This window comes from Micropterus dolomieu, linkage group LG07, assembly GCF_021292245.1.
Source record: "Micropterus dolomieu isolate WLL.071019.BEF.003 ecotype Adirondacks linkage group LG07, ASM2129224v1, whole genome shotgun sequence".
NCBI lineage: Eukaryota > Metazoa > Chordata > Actinopteri > Centrarchiformes > Centrarchidae > Micropterus > Micropterus dolomieu.
The window spans coordinates 9,661,163-9,679,683 of NC_060156.1; the positions used below are offsets into that span (position 1 = coordinate 9,661,163).

The 18,521-nt window shown below is 38.8% G+C and overlaps 1 protein-coding gene across 1 annotated transcript in view; it reads left to right on the forward strand.

The window, feature by feature from the left end:
* The window catches only part of map2 (microtubule-associated protein 2), a 101,157-nt gene that overhangs the window by 40,973 nt on the left and 41,663 nt on the right, over positions 1–18,521 (forward strand). The window contains exon 5 of the mRNA XM_046054505.1: positions 7,409–7,547. The gene's annotated coding sequence lies outside the window, so the exon portion shown is untranslated. The remainder of the gene's footprint in view (positions 1–7,408; positions 7,548–18,521) is intronic.

Consider the following 18,521-nt stretch of genomic DNA (forward strand, 5'->3'; position numbering starts at 1 on the left):
AATTGTTTATTTTCAGTAGGGAAAATTTTAAATCAAGAAAACAGCCATGTTGAGAAGATGTTCCATAGAATTTTATTCAGCATAGCCTTAAGTTGAATGATACACGGTTCTTGGTGGTTATGATATTTTGTCTGCTGCATTAGTATAGGAAAGGCTGTTTCTCACAACATTGATGGAAAAATAGAAATGACTGTTTGAACATGCCACTGTATGGAAGATTGGATTATTACAAAAACATTTTAATCTGATATACAAGAGACAAAAGTCAGTCATTTCAACATTTAAGGTGTGATAGTTTTAAGACCTTGACTCTCATTTCCAAGTTTCCCAGTTATTTATGCTGTAACATAAAAGGAAGGACTAAATGGATGTACTTTCCTACAAATTCATATTTTCAGATTCATATTTTTTTCAAGTGAACACTGACAGACTTCCTGGTGTGTTGGATAGCTCTGTAATCATTCAGGAACAGTAACTGTAGAGTTGATCTATTTTCTGGTTGATGGTTGACCACCTGGAAACTCCTCATAGGCTCCTGGCAGATATGATCTAAAGCATCGGTGCAAAAGTAAAACGGGCAATCCTGTTGGTCTAAACTCACAGTATACTTTAGACCCACAATGCTTTACAAAGGCTGCAATGACATTGTGGACAAATATGTGAGTGTGACTGCCAGAGATTGGCCATGGCTCCAGAGATTCACCAGGCCTGCTGCTGGTTTCTGTCTGCTGCCTGCTGCTGTGTCACCACAGTTCATTGTATCTAGTAAAGGTATCCACTAATGGTGGTTCTTACTCTTTCTCTTAATTATGAGTCATTTTGCTTCAAGGCATTTCATTTGCATTTTTATTGGAAACTCTTGACCATACATAATTGAAGGTAGGGTTGATCACATAGGGCAGTGTGGTAAATCTCACAATGAGATTCATCACAGCCTCTTTATACAGGTTTTTTAGCAATCTTTTGGCTGGGTGATTAGTTTTTTTATGACATTTCCATGCCACGTGTGTTTATAGTTCTATGAAAATTATGTACTGTATTTTTCTGTAAAACAACTTTTCCTCCTCAAAAAGAAGGACTTGAGGGTGATTTTATTTTAAAAGACAAAGTGGTGAATGCCCCTTAGAGTGCCATAAAAGATCATAATGAGGTGCAGAGATGTGCCTTCTGCCCGAGGTGTGTTGTGGGAACCAGCCTGCATATTTACACAGAACATACAGGCCTGTCCAAGTTCCTCATCTGATGTATGAGTCACTTGACCCTCAGCTGTTGTCGAACCGAGGCAAAGTACAAAAAAGGTGTCTTCTGCTTTTCTAAACATTGTTGGTTTGTAAGCTCTGAGGCTTTGGCTCCCTTAGTGAAATGGTGGCATTGGTTTAAATTCCAGCCTGTTGTAATGAAAATTTGACTTTGGCGTATGCATTGCACGCAGATTGATGAAATCAGGTTGTCAATTCAGTCACTCTGATCTTTCTATTCAATTCAAGCGGCTTTATTGGCATGACTGCATATAATACAATGTTGCTAAAGCACGTTAACACAAACTATACAATACTGTGCAAAAGTGTGGAACAAATGCTGTAAAGTAAGAAAGTTTTCAAAGACATGTTAAATAGGGCTAAACGATTTTGGAAAATAATGTAATTGCGATTTTTTTTTTTACCAATATTGCGATTTAATATGCGATTCATTTTTAAGGTCTTTACCTTCTGTATTATTCAAAATGGACAAACAATAAATCAGTGTATACTCTGACCAACACAATTTTAGCTAGATTAAACATTCACTGTTCTTTCTTGTGGGCCTGTGTTATGATGAATTTAGGTGATGCATGAATTGCATCAATTATTATGAGCAATGATGGGGAAGAAATTTCAAATTATAAAAATATGAGAAAGATAATTTGAGTCAAGTCATGGCATTAAATAATATGATATAATATCATCGGGTAGGCCTGCCTACAGACCACGAGAAAAAATTACTTCACCACAGTGTGTTATACAGAAATGCAAAACCCACAGTTCAACCACCAATTAATGAGTCTATCTCAAAAACCTCAAAAAATACTCAGTTTGAGGTTCAATTAAAAAGTTGGCAAATGAAAATAAAACCAAGTGACGCCTCTCGTGTTTAATAGACAAGCTTAGTAATTCTCCGACAACACTGGAGTTCCCCCCCTTCACCCCCGCAGCCTCCGATGCTGGTAAGCAGTGCACCGGCTGTAACTCGGGACAGACTGGGCCTCTTTTGGACCTGCTGGTTTAAAATGCTGTTTGATGCTTCATCTGCAGACTGGTTTACTCTCGCGTGTCATGTGACCAGAGTGTAATCGCAGCCTTGGCGATAGAAAATGTTGTTTTATCATATCGCGATAATATCGCAAATGCAATTAATCGTTCATCCCTACTGTTAATAGATTATATTTATCAATTTCAAAAAATGGAAAGTCAATGTCAATCAAATAAGTATTTGGCTAGACCACCGTTTGCTTTCAAAAAGCATCCTTTCTTCTAGGTACGCTTGCACAAAGTCAGGGATTTTGAAGGCATATCGTCAGGTGTATGATTAAAACAGGTATTACATTATAACAGGTGCTCTTGATCACCAATTCAGCATATAAACTGATACACAAGCTGTGCAGGAGGAATACAACTGGGCAAGGAACAACCAAACTCAGCTAACAATGTTAGGTTGTTGAAGACTGTTTCCTGTTAAAAGTAATACACCATGGCAAGACTGGGCACAGCAACAACACACAAGGTAGTTATAGTGCATCAGCAAAGTCTCTCCCAGGCAGATATTTCAAGGTAGACAGGGGTTTCCAGATGAGCTGTCCAAGCTCTTAAAAAGAAGCACAAAGAAACGAGCAAAATTGTGGACCGTTGTCACAATTCCTGGCAGAGAAAAAGATCCAAAAGCAGATCTCGGCAAGGTTACACAGTTTATTGAACAAAGGAAGTGCTGAGAAGTTGGGCCAGAGAGAGGGGGTCCTTCCTTGATCCAAGGCAAGGAAAACGGAGAGGCTGCTGGCGGGCTTATGGACAGAGCAGACTGGGAAATGTTCCAGGCGGCTGGCAGGCAAGCTGTTTCTGATTGAGTGGCAAGAGCCGTGGCTTGACGGAGGTAGTCTGAGGCAGAGGAGAAAACAGGTTAGTCTTTGCGAACAAACAGATCAGAAGACTGGTACAGGTAATAAGAGAGGCTGGTGCGTGACATGACATATGCGTTACTTCACAACGATACAGTGGAGACTGGATGTCTGAGCCTTTCCTAAAAAGCCGTGGAAGATTGCAGATACTGGTCAGGTGTGCTGATGAGGAGGCCCCGAGATCCCAGGCAGGAGAGAGAAAGAGAGAGAAAGAAAGAGAGAGAGCACAAACAAAGACAGTCGAACAAAAACACACCAAGCTCCCAGCACACAATCATAACAGCCGTCACAGTCGGGGACTCGTGACAACCGTAGACGCAGTGGTCGGCCAAAGAAACTTCCAAATTTATTCTGCAGCATGACACTGACCCCAGACATACATCAAAAGTCTCCAAATATTGATTTAAATTTCTTCTGTTCACTCACTTAGCATTTTGTTAATTAATAATTATAATCTATTAAGTCTATGTCTATTTTTGAAATCATTCATTCTTCTATTTATTCTTTCCACACCTGCCTAAAACCTTTGCACAGTACTGTACAGTCATAATAAGACCTTGCTGTTGGTTGCAACAAATTGTGTCTCAGCTGTTTCCTGGTCAGCTTCTCCTCATTGGGCAGCCAGGTCCATCTGTGCGGCCTGCCTCCAAAGCCAGGTTGTGCTCACTCAGTCTTTACTTAGTCAGTGTTCTCCTCAGTTTTGTATCAGACACTGTTGTCAAGTATTCTTTACGAAGTACGACACCAGAGTGGACAGAGATAAGATGGTTGTTAATAATAGAAAACAACTTGAATAACAATCTTTTATATCACCACATTTGATCCAATAAAATTTTGCTATTTGTCAAAAATGTATTAATGTTGCCACCATGCCATATGTTTGATGTTATGTACAGACATGTTACTGTATGTGCCATGTGCTCCACGTGGACATATAACATGACGTGAACCCTAACCCTTGCTTCCAAATTTTCCCAGTGGCCACTCATGTTATTGCAGCAAGCATTTCCTCTGCAGCCCACAGAAACATTTTCCCCATAGGCCCACATTATAAAAATAAACTGCTGACAGGACACCTTGAACTGCAAACAAAAACTCTTTCTATTATGAATTTTTGATCCATGGAGATTTCATATTCGTAAAACCTTCCTCAAGCTGAGAAAAGCGACTTAAAAGTCTGTGAACTCATCACACTGTAAAGTCGATGGCCTGAACAGGAAGTGCGCATATTCACCTGGAAGCTATAAATCTATTGAGGCGTATGCACCAGGCAAGCAATTCTTGTTGGACTGAATAGGAGCCATCTTTGGTTCTGGTATTCAGGTTTTTTATACATCCACTGTGCTGCATCTTCCAATGCATTGAGACAATTTTATTTCATAAGTTGGACCAACTTAAGGATCAAATACAAAGATTTGACAGAATTAGCCAAATTAACTAAATGGAACTCCATTTTAAAAAGATAAAAACATACTAAATTAAGTTTTTTGTTATTTAATAAGTTTTGCACATTTGGCTCCAGACCTCTGAATCGCTGAACACATCGGACATAGATTTAGAGATGGAATGAGTAAAATGAAACACTTTTCACTTTTTTAATCAAGTCCTGTATATTAGCAAGCCAGGTGTGCAAGCATCTTTTTCTTGCTTCTCTCACTTCACCATTTTATTCAGTAGGGTAGACGAATAAAAGCCATTTTTTGTTATATGGTAAAGAAAAGGCTCATGATGCTGCTGACTCACTCAGCTTTGATCCTTTGGAAAAGCAGCAGCCCTCATCACCACTTAAAACTGATAATAAAAATGTGTTATATATATTATTAAATATAATATTGTTGTTAAGGTTCGATACTTCTTTAGCAGGACTTGGCAGCGGTGGGTACACTGGTTTTTCATGCTTTTGGCAGTGAGTCACCTTGATCATTAAAGTACAAATTAGAATTATTACAGACTTTAATCCTTTAGAAATGTTTTTGTTTGGGAAGCAGATAGGCACATTAAATGACAAAACCACAAGCGTGTAAGTGGGATGGAGACAGTAGTTGCAGTAAAGGTCGTGGAAAGAGAAATAAGTTGAAATAAAGCTGGCCTTCAGAATCATTTCAGAGATTACTCTGATTTTACCGTGTGTTATTGTTTTGAAAAAAAAACTTCCAATAGTTTTAATTCTGTATTTAGAGTTAAGTAAAGACCATTAGCCACAGCTACAACACAGACCATAAAAATAGCTAAAGCCCAGTCTTTAAAATGAGCTTACCTTAGCTTAAAGGTTGCTTTTGCCCAAAAATAAGGAAATTTCTTAACATCAGGACCTCTAAAGTTCACAAATTAACCAAGTCATTTCACATTTTTTTTCCTCATTTGTTTAATCCAAAATATAACAGTGTGAAAGTGGTAGAAATATTGAGCTTTAGATGTGTTAATAGACAGATTTTTCGTTGTTCCCCCTCTTTCCAGTCTTTACTTATGCTAAACTAAGCTGATCAGCTGCTGGCTCTAACAAATATGAGAGTGGTATCGATCTTCTCATCTAACTGCAAAAGTACGCCTAGAAATGTCGAATCATTTTTTCAACTTAGTTGTTAAGATGTGGGTCTATGTCTACACAAAGCTGAAAATCACATTTGCAGTTTTGATAAATGTTTTCACGTGGACTGTTTGTCAGCATGGAATTAATGAAAACATTCATTACTGTCATGTTTCTCAGACTAGTTGTCTTTCTGCCATTACAGTATAGGCTCTACACTAACCCACTGTCTGAACCATCCATTAGCTGATTGCTTTGGACAGGATACAGCAGTAATGACAAGGGGAGTTTGAGTATGCACAAGCTAAAGACAATTAATTAATCAAACCAAATCTCTTCTTCTTGGTCTTTTCAAAGTCGTGGAGGAAAATGAGATTACATCTCCTGGAAAATTGGAGATAAAAAAGGCTTTTTGGACACTTGTAAACAAAAGCAAGCGTCTGTATCTGTAGCAGTGTTTCTATACCTATTCCACACAAATTAAAATGTTAAGATGCCTGAACCTAATTTGCTTCAAGGCAGTTACTTGATATTTGTTGTGTAAGGCTCTTATTGTTTTCCATGTTGGCAAGTGAGCGACACTTTCATCTCTTATGCACTCGAATTACTTCATTAAGAATAATGTTCAGATCTGCTTGCAGCCATCAGTGCTGCTTGGGGTAAAATGTGTCTTTTGAATGCTGAACAGAGTTATGCAGCTCTGGCTCCTCAGCAAGTTTTAACATTGGTAGTATAACAGAACATCTGTTCTTAGCCTCTAGGTATTTGCTCATTTTGTGCCTGCAGGTGTGCCTAATAATAATCTCATCTGAACTCAGGAGTCATGAAATATTCGAACAGTCAAACAGTCAAATTCGTTTTTGTTTGAAGAAATTAAATACGGATCCTGTGACCAAATATAGTAGGTTTTATGTGATTAGCAATCCAACATATAGAGAGCAGCTGTATATATCTAAGTAGAGAAGATAAAGAGTAATCATGGAATATATTCTGTAATTAATTCACCACTACCTTTGTAAAGTTCATACAATTCTTGTATGTGTTACTGAGTTGTTTAGTTTTAGTTTAAGCTGTAATTTGTGATGTTATGGATTTGTAGAGCTTCTTGTAAGATAAGGTACATTTTTGGTGGTGTTGTTCTATGATGTTTGGTAATTAGTTTGTGCCCCTCTATTTGATTAATTATTTACAGTTCCACCACATCACCATGCATCCATCTGGGTTCCGTACACAAACAACAAATGGTATCAAACTGTAGGAGTTTATATGCAAATTAACTCTCCTACGGATGATTGGTTGTTACGGCTGTTTATGCTCAGTTGCCAAATAATACAACAACCCTGCGATAAATCCTACCTTCATGAAGGTCATTATGTTCAGGATTTGTTTTAGAGAGCTGTTGATTTAACTTTATGGTCATTTTGGAGGCTATATTTGTGATGATGTTGAATTACAATTCGTTTCGCTGTATGAAGATGTGCGGGGAAGCCCTTGTTTCTACTGCCTCATCGGTGTGGAATAGCTCACAGAAAGGCTCAAAACATAATAAACCTTTCATTTTTCTCTCCTCCTTTCAACTTTTCTTAAATTGCCTAATAATTACAAAAACGGTATCCCTTTTTCTATGATGGGCTGCTTTTTTTTTGTGGACCAGCTGTCTGAATGGGGAGGGAAATCACTGATAATGCACGGTAGAAAGCGGTTAATCTGATGTGCTTTTTCATAATTTGCAGGTGTGACGAGGAATCTGTCCCCCTTGGCTTTCAGGTGATCCTCTGACAATCTTGACGTCAACCCCTGTGAGATTTGGAGAGAGGACAGTTTTTTTGCATCCAGCTTGACTCATCAGCCAGTCCCAGACCACCTAACCAGGTAAGGATACCTGCTACATGGCTGCATTATAACTCCTATATATATATATATTTCTATAATTCATACCAAATACATTTGAAAGTAACAACACAAGCTGTTAAAAAATACATCTCCATGGAAAAAAGAGTCAATTTGACATAATTAGGTGTTGCACGAGTTATCTCTGTCCCCCCTGCAAGGCATTTTTGACTATTTAAAACTAAAATGTGGATAATACTCTATTAAAATATTTTTAATGTAGAGTAACATTACCTTGATCTCACTTGTCAGACAATGGAGAGATGAACCTTCAGGAATGTAAATGAATGCAACTGTACAGCCTAAATATCCTATAGCTACTTTAATAAACTACATGGACGTGAAGGACGTGAATGTATTTCTGACGAGGCACATGAGTGAATGAAGCCAAAACCAGCCAAAAACCTTCTTACAGCGTAATTGCAAGCCTGTTCAGAACCACATTCATTTGTCCTGAATTTGAGATATGGTGAATACCTGTCAGAAAGAGAAAAAGAAACATTTACAACAAAGGACAGAGAGAGACAGAAAGAATACATGTTACCTCCGCAGATGAAATGGCTGTGTGGGTGGATGTACATGTGAGTGCAGGCTGCTAGGAGCTGTGAGTGGGAAGTGGGTACTGAGTGGGAAGAGAAGAGCTGCTTTAGTGAGACGATCAGCACCAAGGCCCGCTGAAAGGCAGTCACGCTTTTATAGCTTCGCTTTGTTTTCTGCACTTGTACAAAGACAGAGTTCCAGGTTGTGAGGTTGGGGATGGATCGTGGATATGAGTGTTTCTTTGCCCGCCATCATCTGTATATATGTGTATGTGTGAAGGTCTAGCTGGTATTTTTTTCCTATTAATTTCATGCAGAATCATAATGAATCTATGGTAGTTACAAGACTGGACAGACACAAGATAGAATAGACTGAATAGGCTGGACAGAAACAGCACATTAAGGTCAAAACATGTACAAAAAGAAAGCATTTTTAGAAAGACTTACAACTACAAGCAACTCACACAGGTAGCCCTGAAGAAGCTCTTTGATTTTGGTACAGATTTACATTCATTTCTTTCTGTAAATAACTTTTAAAAAATCCTCCAATATTTGCTAATTCAGAACAAATGAGATACAACAATTGCACACTGCAGCATAAGACCATATTAAGTGAGAACCCAAAAGTCTGTATGTAATAGGAGCAGAGTGGATGAGACGCAACAGCAAAAATGGGGAATGAGCAAGATGATATGGAAGAGGAGTAATGAACAATCAAAAGTGAGGTGGCTGATAATCATTACAAAGACTTGATTAAAACATAGTTTTTATAAATACAGTAGATGATTATTTTAGCCACGCTGCTAATGAATGTTTGTAATGATACACTTGTCTCTCCAATACGTGTTAGTCACTAAAAAATGTCAGTTGATCCTTAAAATTTTCACAAAACAGCCCAGTGTTGATCGGTAGTGACAAAGACGACTGCAGTGTCTTCTCAGGTTCACAATTCGAAACATATTAATGTTGAAATGAGTCATTAACATAAAAGAATGTATACTATTTTTGAGTTACCCATTACAAGTCCCGTTAAGTGTTGGGTTTTTTCGCTCACAAACACAAAGTTCTGCGTGCTCTCACATGTCTCAGTGAAATGTGGTGAAAAACTGATTCGTACCTAGACTCCTGTTTGTCATTGCCCTCTCCCACAATTCTCCCGATTTATGACAAATGTTCACAACTTTGTGTCCTTTTCATTGCCTTTATTACTGTTTCTAAGAGTGCGGATAAGCCCTACAACTCTCTCTCTCTCTCTACTGTTTTCCTCCTGGACAACTAGCATGCACGTGACACAGAAGAAGAGCTCACGACACCACCAACACCACCCCCCCAACCAATGCTGTTGTTTTTCTAATAAGAATCACCATCATGTGAAACAGGAAGCAACTGGTGTCCGTCTGTGTTGTAGCCTCTCTTTTTTTTATCAGTACTTGGTCAAAAGTTTTTAAAGGCCCATTCAGTACTAATAGCATAATTCCTTGATTGAAGATGCTGAGAAGTATTATTTCATTAATATAACATTAGTATTATTCAGGATACTTTCATTCTAAAAAAATCACAAGTGTGCATATTTCTTAGATTAAAAGCCTTTGAAGCTGCATTTACAGTACACCTTCCCTTCAGCTCCCAACTGTCAGCTGCTCTAATAAAGTCCTTTTAACAGCATCTTATAGGGACTATATGTAAGTTTTTCAATGAAATTAATCAAATTTTCATTGCCTTATTGTCAATGGGCTGTCCACTAACACCATAAAACAACCGTCTCACAGCAAAACGCAGGCTCCACGTGAGGATACAAAACAACAATGAAGGTTCATGTGCTGAAGCCCATCAGACCAAACAGGTTAAGATGATGTCGAGTAAGAACAAAGTGAGCATTAGTAAAGCTGGAGAAACACAGAGAAAGTCATGTTAGCTCGCAGGCTAACGCCGAGCAGTTGCTAATGTTAGCTTTCCATATTACTTACACCAACTAACACGACCCATGTTACTATCCTGTGTGCCACTGTTGATTTAGCCTGCAGAGAGGATGTAACAGTAAAAAGCAAATGTAGAGCGACATTATGTGTGACACAATCACATGTAGCTGTGCTGACATTGCTGAGCCTCCGGAGACAGATTCACAGATAGTAAAGATAGTTACTGAAAAGCAGCAGGCGAGCTAACGATGTAGCACGTCGGCTAAATGCAGTATCTGAAGAAAAGCCACAGCCTGCATGCTGGTGTTCCTGCGTTTATTGGGGTATTTCTGTATGAAACTGGTAGTGTTTCGGATTATGCTCGCTCATGAGTTCAAGCGAGCATGCGTACGAGCACACACCTGGTTGCAATCTTAGAACCTCACCGCTAGTGGCTGCTGGAAACTACATAATGCTCCTTCAAAGCACACAGTGTTGCAGAATTTATAAAAGGACTCTGGTAAAGATGTTGACTAAAAAACTAGACAATGCTGACATGACTTTAATATATCAATCTAGCCCCATTACTGTAGATATTTTAGTCTCTAATGTTTTACTATGACGAACTATTGACAAAGTGGTACAGTCTCTGTACATACAGTATCACAAGGATGTTTTTAGGCCTTATAGGGAGGAACTGTTGTGGATAAAATTACCTGACCCTGAACTACTTTGGCTCAGGTATTCACAAGCAACTCCAGTTTCTCCTGCTCCAATAAAACCAGCCTCAGGGCTAACAAGAACTAAACAGAAATGTGGAATATAGGCTGAAACAGTTAATGAAATAGTTTGATCTTTTGGGAAATATGTTTATTTGCTTTCTTGCTAAGAGTTAGATTAGAAAATTGATACCACTCTCATGCGGTAAATATGTAGCTGGAGCCAGCAGCTGATTATTTTATCTTAGCATGAAGATTGAAAACAGGGGGAAACTGCTAACCTGTCTCTGTCCAGAGGTAACAAATCCTGGCTGCTATTTAATTTAAAATGTCTAATAAAGTGTAACAATGTCCCAGACTCTGTCAGCTGCCAGGCAACCAGCAGACATACCCCCCCCCCCCCCAAAAAAACTTGTTGTTTGTTGTTTGTTGTTGTTGTTTTTACACTTACACTGGCTGCTGGCTCTAGCTACATTTTTACTGTACAGACATCAGAGTAGTACCAATCGTCTCATCTAACTAAGCTTAAATCCCCAAATATGACTCTTAAACACGCACACATCTTCAAACATGCAACCTCACACACTTACAAGCCACATGCTTATACATATATGTACAGTATCCACACACACACACTTAGAGGAACTCCTATATCTTGCATCCCTGCTCTCTGGCTCCTGCAGTAAGACGGCCCTGAGAGGAGAGCCCCGCAATGCAGCATCTGTGTGACTCACACACACACACACACACACACACAGTGAGATGGTGGCATGTGAAAGTGCTCAGATCGTAGGAGGGAGATGAGGAGAGAGAGAGCAGAGTGAGGGGAAAGATGAAGCCTGAAGAGAGGTGGAGGAGGAGGAGGAGGTGTAGGAGGATGAGGAGTAGTGAGTAGGAGGTGGAACAGCGACGGCAGGAGGCGGAGGAAGGTGAAGAGTGAAGAAGAAATACCAGGTGGGAGGAAGATTTATAGGTGAAAGGATGCTTAGAAGTCAGACAAAAGAAGAGAACAAGAAGCAGATAAGAGCCTCCAGAAATGACAAATGGACTACTTAATTAGCTCGGTGATTACCTTGTCTGGGCAGAATCTTTATGGCTGATGTGTTCACAGACAGTTTATCTGTCCTGCTTCATCTCTTTAAGCTGGACACACATTGTGATACACGCTTGGACTGACAAGGGAGGAATTTGTATTGAAATAACTGAATATAAACCAGAATGAAGATGAAACCTGAAGAGAGGTTCCTTACAGCAAGCAAAACCTTTGTATCATTAGGTTTAGTTTTTTCTAATTGCTGTTTTTGTTGTGAGGAGATGTTCACAGCCTGTAATTAGCCTTCAATCTGCTAATATCTGCACGCTCTGTTTGAGCTGAGATAATTCACGTTAGTCTATAAAAACTCCAAAGCAATACACAACAGCTCTCAACAGTAAAGATACAACACAATTAACAGAAAATACAATGTTTGGTCAGTGAGCTGTAACTTCCACGTGAGCTAACCAAACACATCAGCCTCTCTCAGTATGCCTTATGTTAAAATGTACACGTTTCCTGCATTGGCTGTTTTGACAAGTTAAGATTTTGTCATTGTAACTTTTAATCTGATTTGAAGTTTTAAGACGGACCTTTTGACCTTTTGTTTTTTTTATTTCCACCTCACCAAGCACTAAACTTTGACAGTGGGCTGGTAGAAGCTAAGGTGGTGAGGAATAGAAAACATTTACCCTCGGAAAAAACATAAAATTCTACTTCACTAAGCTCTTCTTGCTATGGGATGAGTCCATTTAAGTACCAAATCAAAATTTAAAATGTCGCACTCTCTCTCTTAGTGGACTATATTTATGTCTTAGACAGACAGTCCACCTGCTATTTTGAGGCCATGGGATTGCCTATGTGGAGCAAGTGTCTGTGTGTAAATCTACCTATATTCGTGTGCTTGCCAGTATATCTTTGCTCTTTTGATTGAACATTAGTTATTTTCTATGGATTGTGCCTCACTGAGAAAGTACAGTTGCAGAAAGTCATACTTCTTCCTCCCTTGGCAAGTGGTGTCAAGGTGCCCTTCAGCAAGGCACTGCTCTATCAGCTCAGTGGACATCAATGGTGGGTAGCTTGCAGTTTAAATGTGTGGATTTGTATGAATGTGAAGCAGGTAGTTTGTTGGCAGTCAGCATGATTTAATTTCACCTTTAAAAAAAAAAGACAAATACATGATATGGTTTTCCTTAAAACACATACTCAACTCATGAATCCAATTTATTTTTATTTTATTTAATCTTTATTTAACCAGATGATCTCATTGATATTTAAACCCTCTTTTTCAAGAGAGACCTGGCCAAAATAGCAGAATGTTGACAGAGCACCGTTACAAATGCACCAAGCACACGAACAACGACAAAGGACATTTAACAAGATTCTTAAGATACATAAACAAACAACATTAGACTACTTAAAAGTACAATTTGTACATACCATAGGTTTAAATGATTTAGTTATAAATAAATAAAGCTAAATTTGTTGTTTAATGAATATATGTGGTGTATTCATCTCTCTTTCTTTAAATAACAGACACAGACAGACATAGTTGAGACAGGAAAGGTACCCTGAGTGGTCTATTCTAAGGACATAGTGAAAAATTGCCCCCCGCAGCATCTGTAGAAGGCTTTTCATGTTTTCTGATACAAAAAAAAAATACTGCACTAGAGCCTTGCATAAGGCTAAAAAATGCTACATATTTACTGGATTATTTTCAGCGTCGACTGTGTGTTGGAAAATGCACCTCGTCGCTGCTGATTCATTGTTGGGAAGTGATCAGTTTGCCAGCGTGCAGTAGGTGACAGGAGCAGAGATGTTGAACCTTTATACTTTATACCTTCTGTGCACTCGTGACACTTGGATGTGTAAGTAGTGCTAGTACGTGGCAGCCTGTAACTGCAGAGGCGCACACTGCCTTAGTTTTTCATTATAAAGAAAATATGAATTATTAATGTGTACTGTAAAACAAATCCAAATGTGAACCAATAATCACTACTGACACTCACACATGTTCCTTAGCAACCAGCTTTGATTAGCCACCGTTGAAACATTGCATAGCATGGTGGGAAAAACATTCCTGTTAACTTTAGCTCGAGTTACAGTACATTCTTTGATGCAACAGTTATTTGTAAGGCTTAATGAACAGTATATACAGTTTGTATTTTGTATCCCACTATAACTTTTCCTAGGAAACAACAAACATCTCCATATTCACCCCTGTTATTAGTCATGATGTGAAATATACCCAAAACAAAATACTTGATAGTAGGCCATCATCTGTGCATTATAAAGGGGGGATACATTTTATGGCAGGAAGAATACAGTCTGAAAATATTTGTATCCCACTATAACTTTTGCTAGGAAAATAAAAACTTCTCTATATTCACCATTATTAGTCATGATATGAAGTATACACAAAATAAAAACAATAAAATACTTGATAGTAGGCCATCATCTGTGCATTATGGAGGGGGGTACATATTTTGGCAGACTGCATGTCCAATGTCCAGGCAGGATCAGTAAGCTACTGTTATTGCTTTTTGTGTATGAGAAGTGCTGCTTAAATGCAATGCATTATTAAATTGATAATGATAATAATTTACCCTTTAAGGAGGGGGACTGAGAACAATTTCCAGCAATATCCAAAAGCTATCCATGCAAAGGAAACGTGGATTACAAGGACAAAATATTGTCTTCAATGCTGCATTGAGTTTAATGTTCAAGTCAAGTAAATGTAACGTCCAAAGTCTGTGTTACAGGGGCACTGGCCCCTGTTGGCTCCTCCCTAAAACCGCCACAAGCTGAGAGGAAGTTAGCTTGTTGTATTTACTTTTGCCAATTTATCAGTGCTACCTTAATAACAGTCAACATAAGTACATTGTTAGTTACAAAATAATGTAATCTTTAAGGTCATCTTACAAGCTGTCAGAGCCTTCAACCTTCATTCAGCAAATGGACCTTCTGTCATGTAAAAAGGGGTGTGTATATGAGGGGAGATGGTAACCCCAGCTGTCTCTCTTCAAGGCTGGTCTTGTGCATTGCATGTGAATTATCTCCTTGATCTTTCTAAGGCCGCCTGCTGGCTCCTGGTGGATTGATATCGATTGTTGTGAAATAAAAGCTGCAACCTACTGATTGTTAAGTCTGATTTTTAACAGACTTATTGATCTAAAGACTGGATGGCAATACTTAATGAGGTTAATTTACTGATATGCAAAAAAGGTTTAACTGGGACTCGCCTGTACTTACAGTGGCACGATCAGCTAGAGAGAAGATTTACCAGCTGAACTTCTCACAATCAGTCTTTGCAGAATACAGGCGGTGGCTTAAAATTAGGGCTGGGCAATAAAACAATAATAATAATTATCACAATATAATTTTCCTCAATAACAGTATGACAAATGTTAAATAAAGGTTTGATTTAATGCATTTTGATTTGAATCACAAACAAATTAGCACTTAATGTTTCTATTAATTTATTTTGAGTAAAAGGGACTGAAAAAGATTTTTCCTAAAATTATTTGTTGAAAACAGATAGATTTCATCAAAATTGTTTAGAATGTTCTACCTCAGATTTGTGACCCACAGTTTAACCACAGTTACCATCTGGTTTCTTCAACTTTCACTTAAGAGCAAAAATCTGCCTTTAAAGTTTAAAGAAATAAGGATTTGACATTTATCGCGATAATTATTCACATCGAATGATATGATTTTTTTTTTTATCGTGATAACATTTTTGGCCATACTGCCCAAACCTACTTGGAGTGAATCCGGGACAGGAACCAGATCCAAAATGGATCCGGCTATGGGAACCCAACCCTACTGACTGATACTGTTTACAATATAAACATCACGTCTTGCCATTTGTCATAAATTTACCTTCAGCCTCATGTTGTTTTACCCTACCCCAATCGGTTAGCAACAAGAAACAAGTGTGACACCTAATCAGACAAATTTTGAGTATTAATAAATTCAAACCATCCCATACTGTACTTGCCTCTTCTCTTTTGGATCCCTGATATTTAAAACTTGCATTGAATGTTGTTCACGATTAGGTCAGAACATGCTTTAAAAGCAGGTCAGGAGCATCAAGTGCTGGGTCTTAGGATAAGTGGTTCTTACCTTTATTATTTTTCATAATGTTCTCTGAATGCTTTACAAAATTGTGTTGAATAATACAATATAATACCAGTACGCTCTCATTAACAAACACATGTACCATCTGTGTTCAAGCATTTTTACAATTATATTTAAGGATCCACTCTTTCAGCAGTGTCAAGAGTTTTCTGCAAAAATCAGGAAAGTATGAAATCTATGTCCAATATTTCTTATCCATTATTTTAAAAGAGAAAATGGAAGAAGCTGAAAAACATCCACTCAGAGAAAGTCAAGGCTTGTTGGAATGATGATTGATTACTAATTAATAGAAATAAATCAATAGTTATAGTGTTTGCATCATTTTAAAATCACCTCCATTCTTCCCTGGCACAGAGAGAGTGAGCGTATCAGCATCACACATCCCTCTGGCAAAGTGCCACAGGCTTTTTGCCAAGTGCAACAGACCTGCTCTCTACTGAGACGCCGGACGTCTAACTCTATCATATCAGCATCTCATACAGTCTTACTTCTCACTGGACACAATGCCTTAAGGATAGTCTAATATCTGGACAATATATTTCGTCTGGTATCTTGTGATATACAATTTACTGCTCCTCACTTGTCTCCATCATTTGCTCTCTAAACTGATCTTGTCAAGACTCTTCTTTTTTAGTTTTTTATTCTCTGCTCTATGCTATCAACCGTTACATCTTAACCTAGACCAGGATTTTGTTTTTGACTATAGATCAAATGCATGGCATGTTAATTAGTAGTGACTGGATGCTGTACTGCATTGCAGCACCTGTTTGTGTTTCAGGCTGATGAGAAAGGCATACTTTCACATGGTAATGTTCCCTAATGCCTCTCTGATCTCTAACCCCAGCATGCTGAGTTTTCATTATTCTTGGTAAGGCATCAATTGCCTTCTTTTCAGGCTTTAACCCGACAGGTGGTGCTGTTTCATTTGCACATGCAGCACATGCTTCCTCACAAACATACAGACCATACACTAAACACTGTCATCAGCAGCTCAACATGCCTCCTGGAAGTCAGGCCACACTTCCTCCCCTCCTCATGAACCACCACCGACACCCTGAGCCTGGCCACCAGTCAGGATGATCTTGTTGGTTCTGGAAATCCGCCACAGAGCTCAAAGTGACCTTCATCATCAGACAGACAGCACTGAGACATAGCATCAGGGCAGCAGTCTCATCTCTGTATTTTATGACTCTTTTAATATTGAGAGTGCTCTTCAATGGAGGTTCGAGCAGGGACACAGTGGTGCAACAAGCAATGGAAGGGGCAGTGACAGTTAAGGGGCGATGTGAAATATACCGCTGTGGCTTTTGGACAGAAACAGTGAGCATTTTATGAGGAGGCTGTTCAGTGTTGTGAGCTGTGGGGTCTCTGTAGAGGCTTCATTCATACTGATGTTCCCTTCAGAGCTGAGTCATGCAAAGCTCCATTGACTCCTGACTGATCCATTTAGGCTGCAAGGGCTTACGGCCGTCACGTATTCTACTCAGTTCTATTCTATTCTTACATACTGTTTAATGTTATTCTGCTCCTCTGCTCCATTCTTATGTTATTTTATTTCAGTGGTTCCACACAACCTTTGTGTGATATTACCATGGACGTCGTAGGCCTTTTTTAGGGGGGCTGAAGCCAATCTAACATGGTCTTAAGCCCCCCCCCCAAATAACAAGAAAAATAATTCTTAGATTTAGATTTTTTTTTACAGTGTAGACATGTACTCAACAAAGAGAAGCAAGAATATTGATAAATACTACAGAATCATTCTGGTTGTTTCCTCTGCTTCATAATTTAAATCCCTGCTGTGATCGGGAGGCTACCTTTCATCACTGCCAAGCAACGTTACTACAGTGACACACAGACATGGTGAAGGAAGATTGATTCAATGTTGTGAGTGATACAGAGTGAAACTGTAAGTTGTTGTTATTGACTGTTACTTGCTGAATGTAAGCTACATTTACTTGAGGTAAAGGAAAGAGGATATTTTAGTTGGCTATGGAAAACACTTGTGTTGATAATGTGAACGCCATTAATATTGCCTATCTCTGATAGCCTATTTCAAAACAATATCAGTCCCCACAGAATGTTGTTATCAGTGAAAACTAAATGTCATAGTGTCCATGTTCCATTCATTGACCAGATGGATATTGAAGATATTATAGGAGAGAAAGAGAGATAAGTGGGAGATTGGCAGGGCAGCTGATTCTGAGGTCTGTAGTGCATGTTAACGCATTAATTAATTAATATCTCACGTTCTATCTATCTCACGTTAAGGCAGTTTTTATTATTATTATTTTGAAAGTCCGTTTCTCACTGGCTCTGAATACACATACAGTCAAATCATGCGTCACAGGAGATCAGCCTGCAAATCACCCACCCAAACAAGCAGCGGAGGGAGGCGTTGGCAGACTATGTTGGATGCAGCATGTGGGAGAAGTAGATAAACAAAAGCAAGACAAGCGATCAAATTCTGTAGCGCAGTGGATAGCTACACACTGCATGTACTGGGGAAGATGTCGGTCTTAGGAATGTTCTTAAAATCACAACTTCGTCGCTTGGCCCCATGGGGTTGCTCTTTGCTCCGATGATCAGACAGGGAGACAAGCGCGTCGCGAGTAAACAGCAGGCGCTCT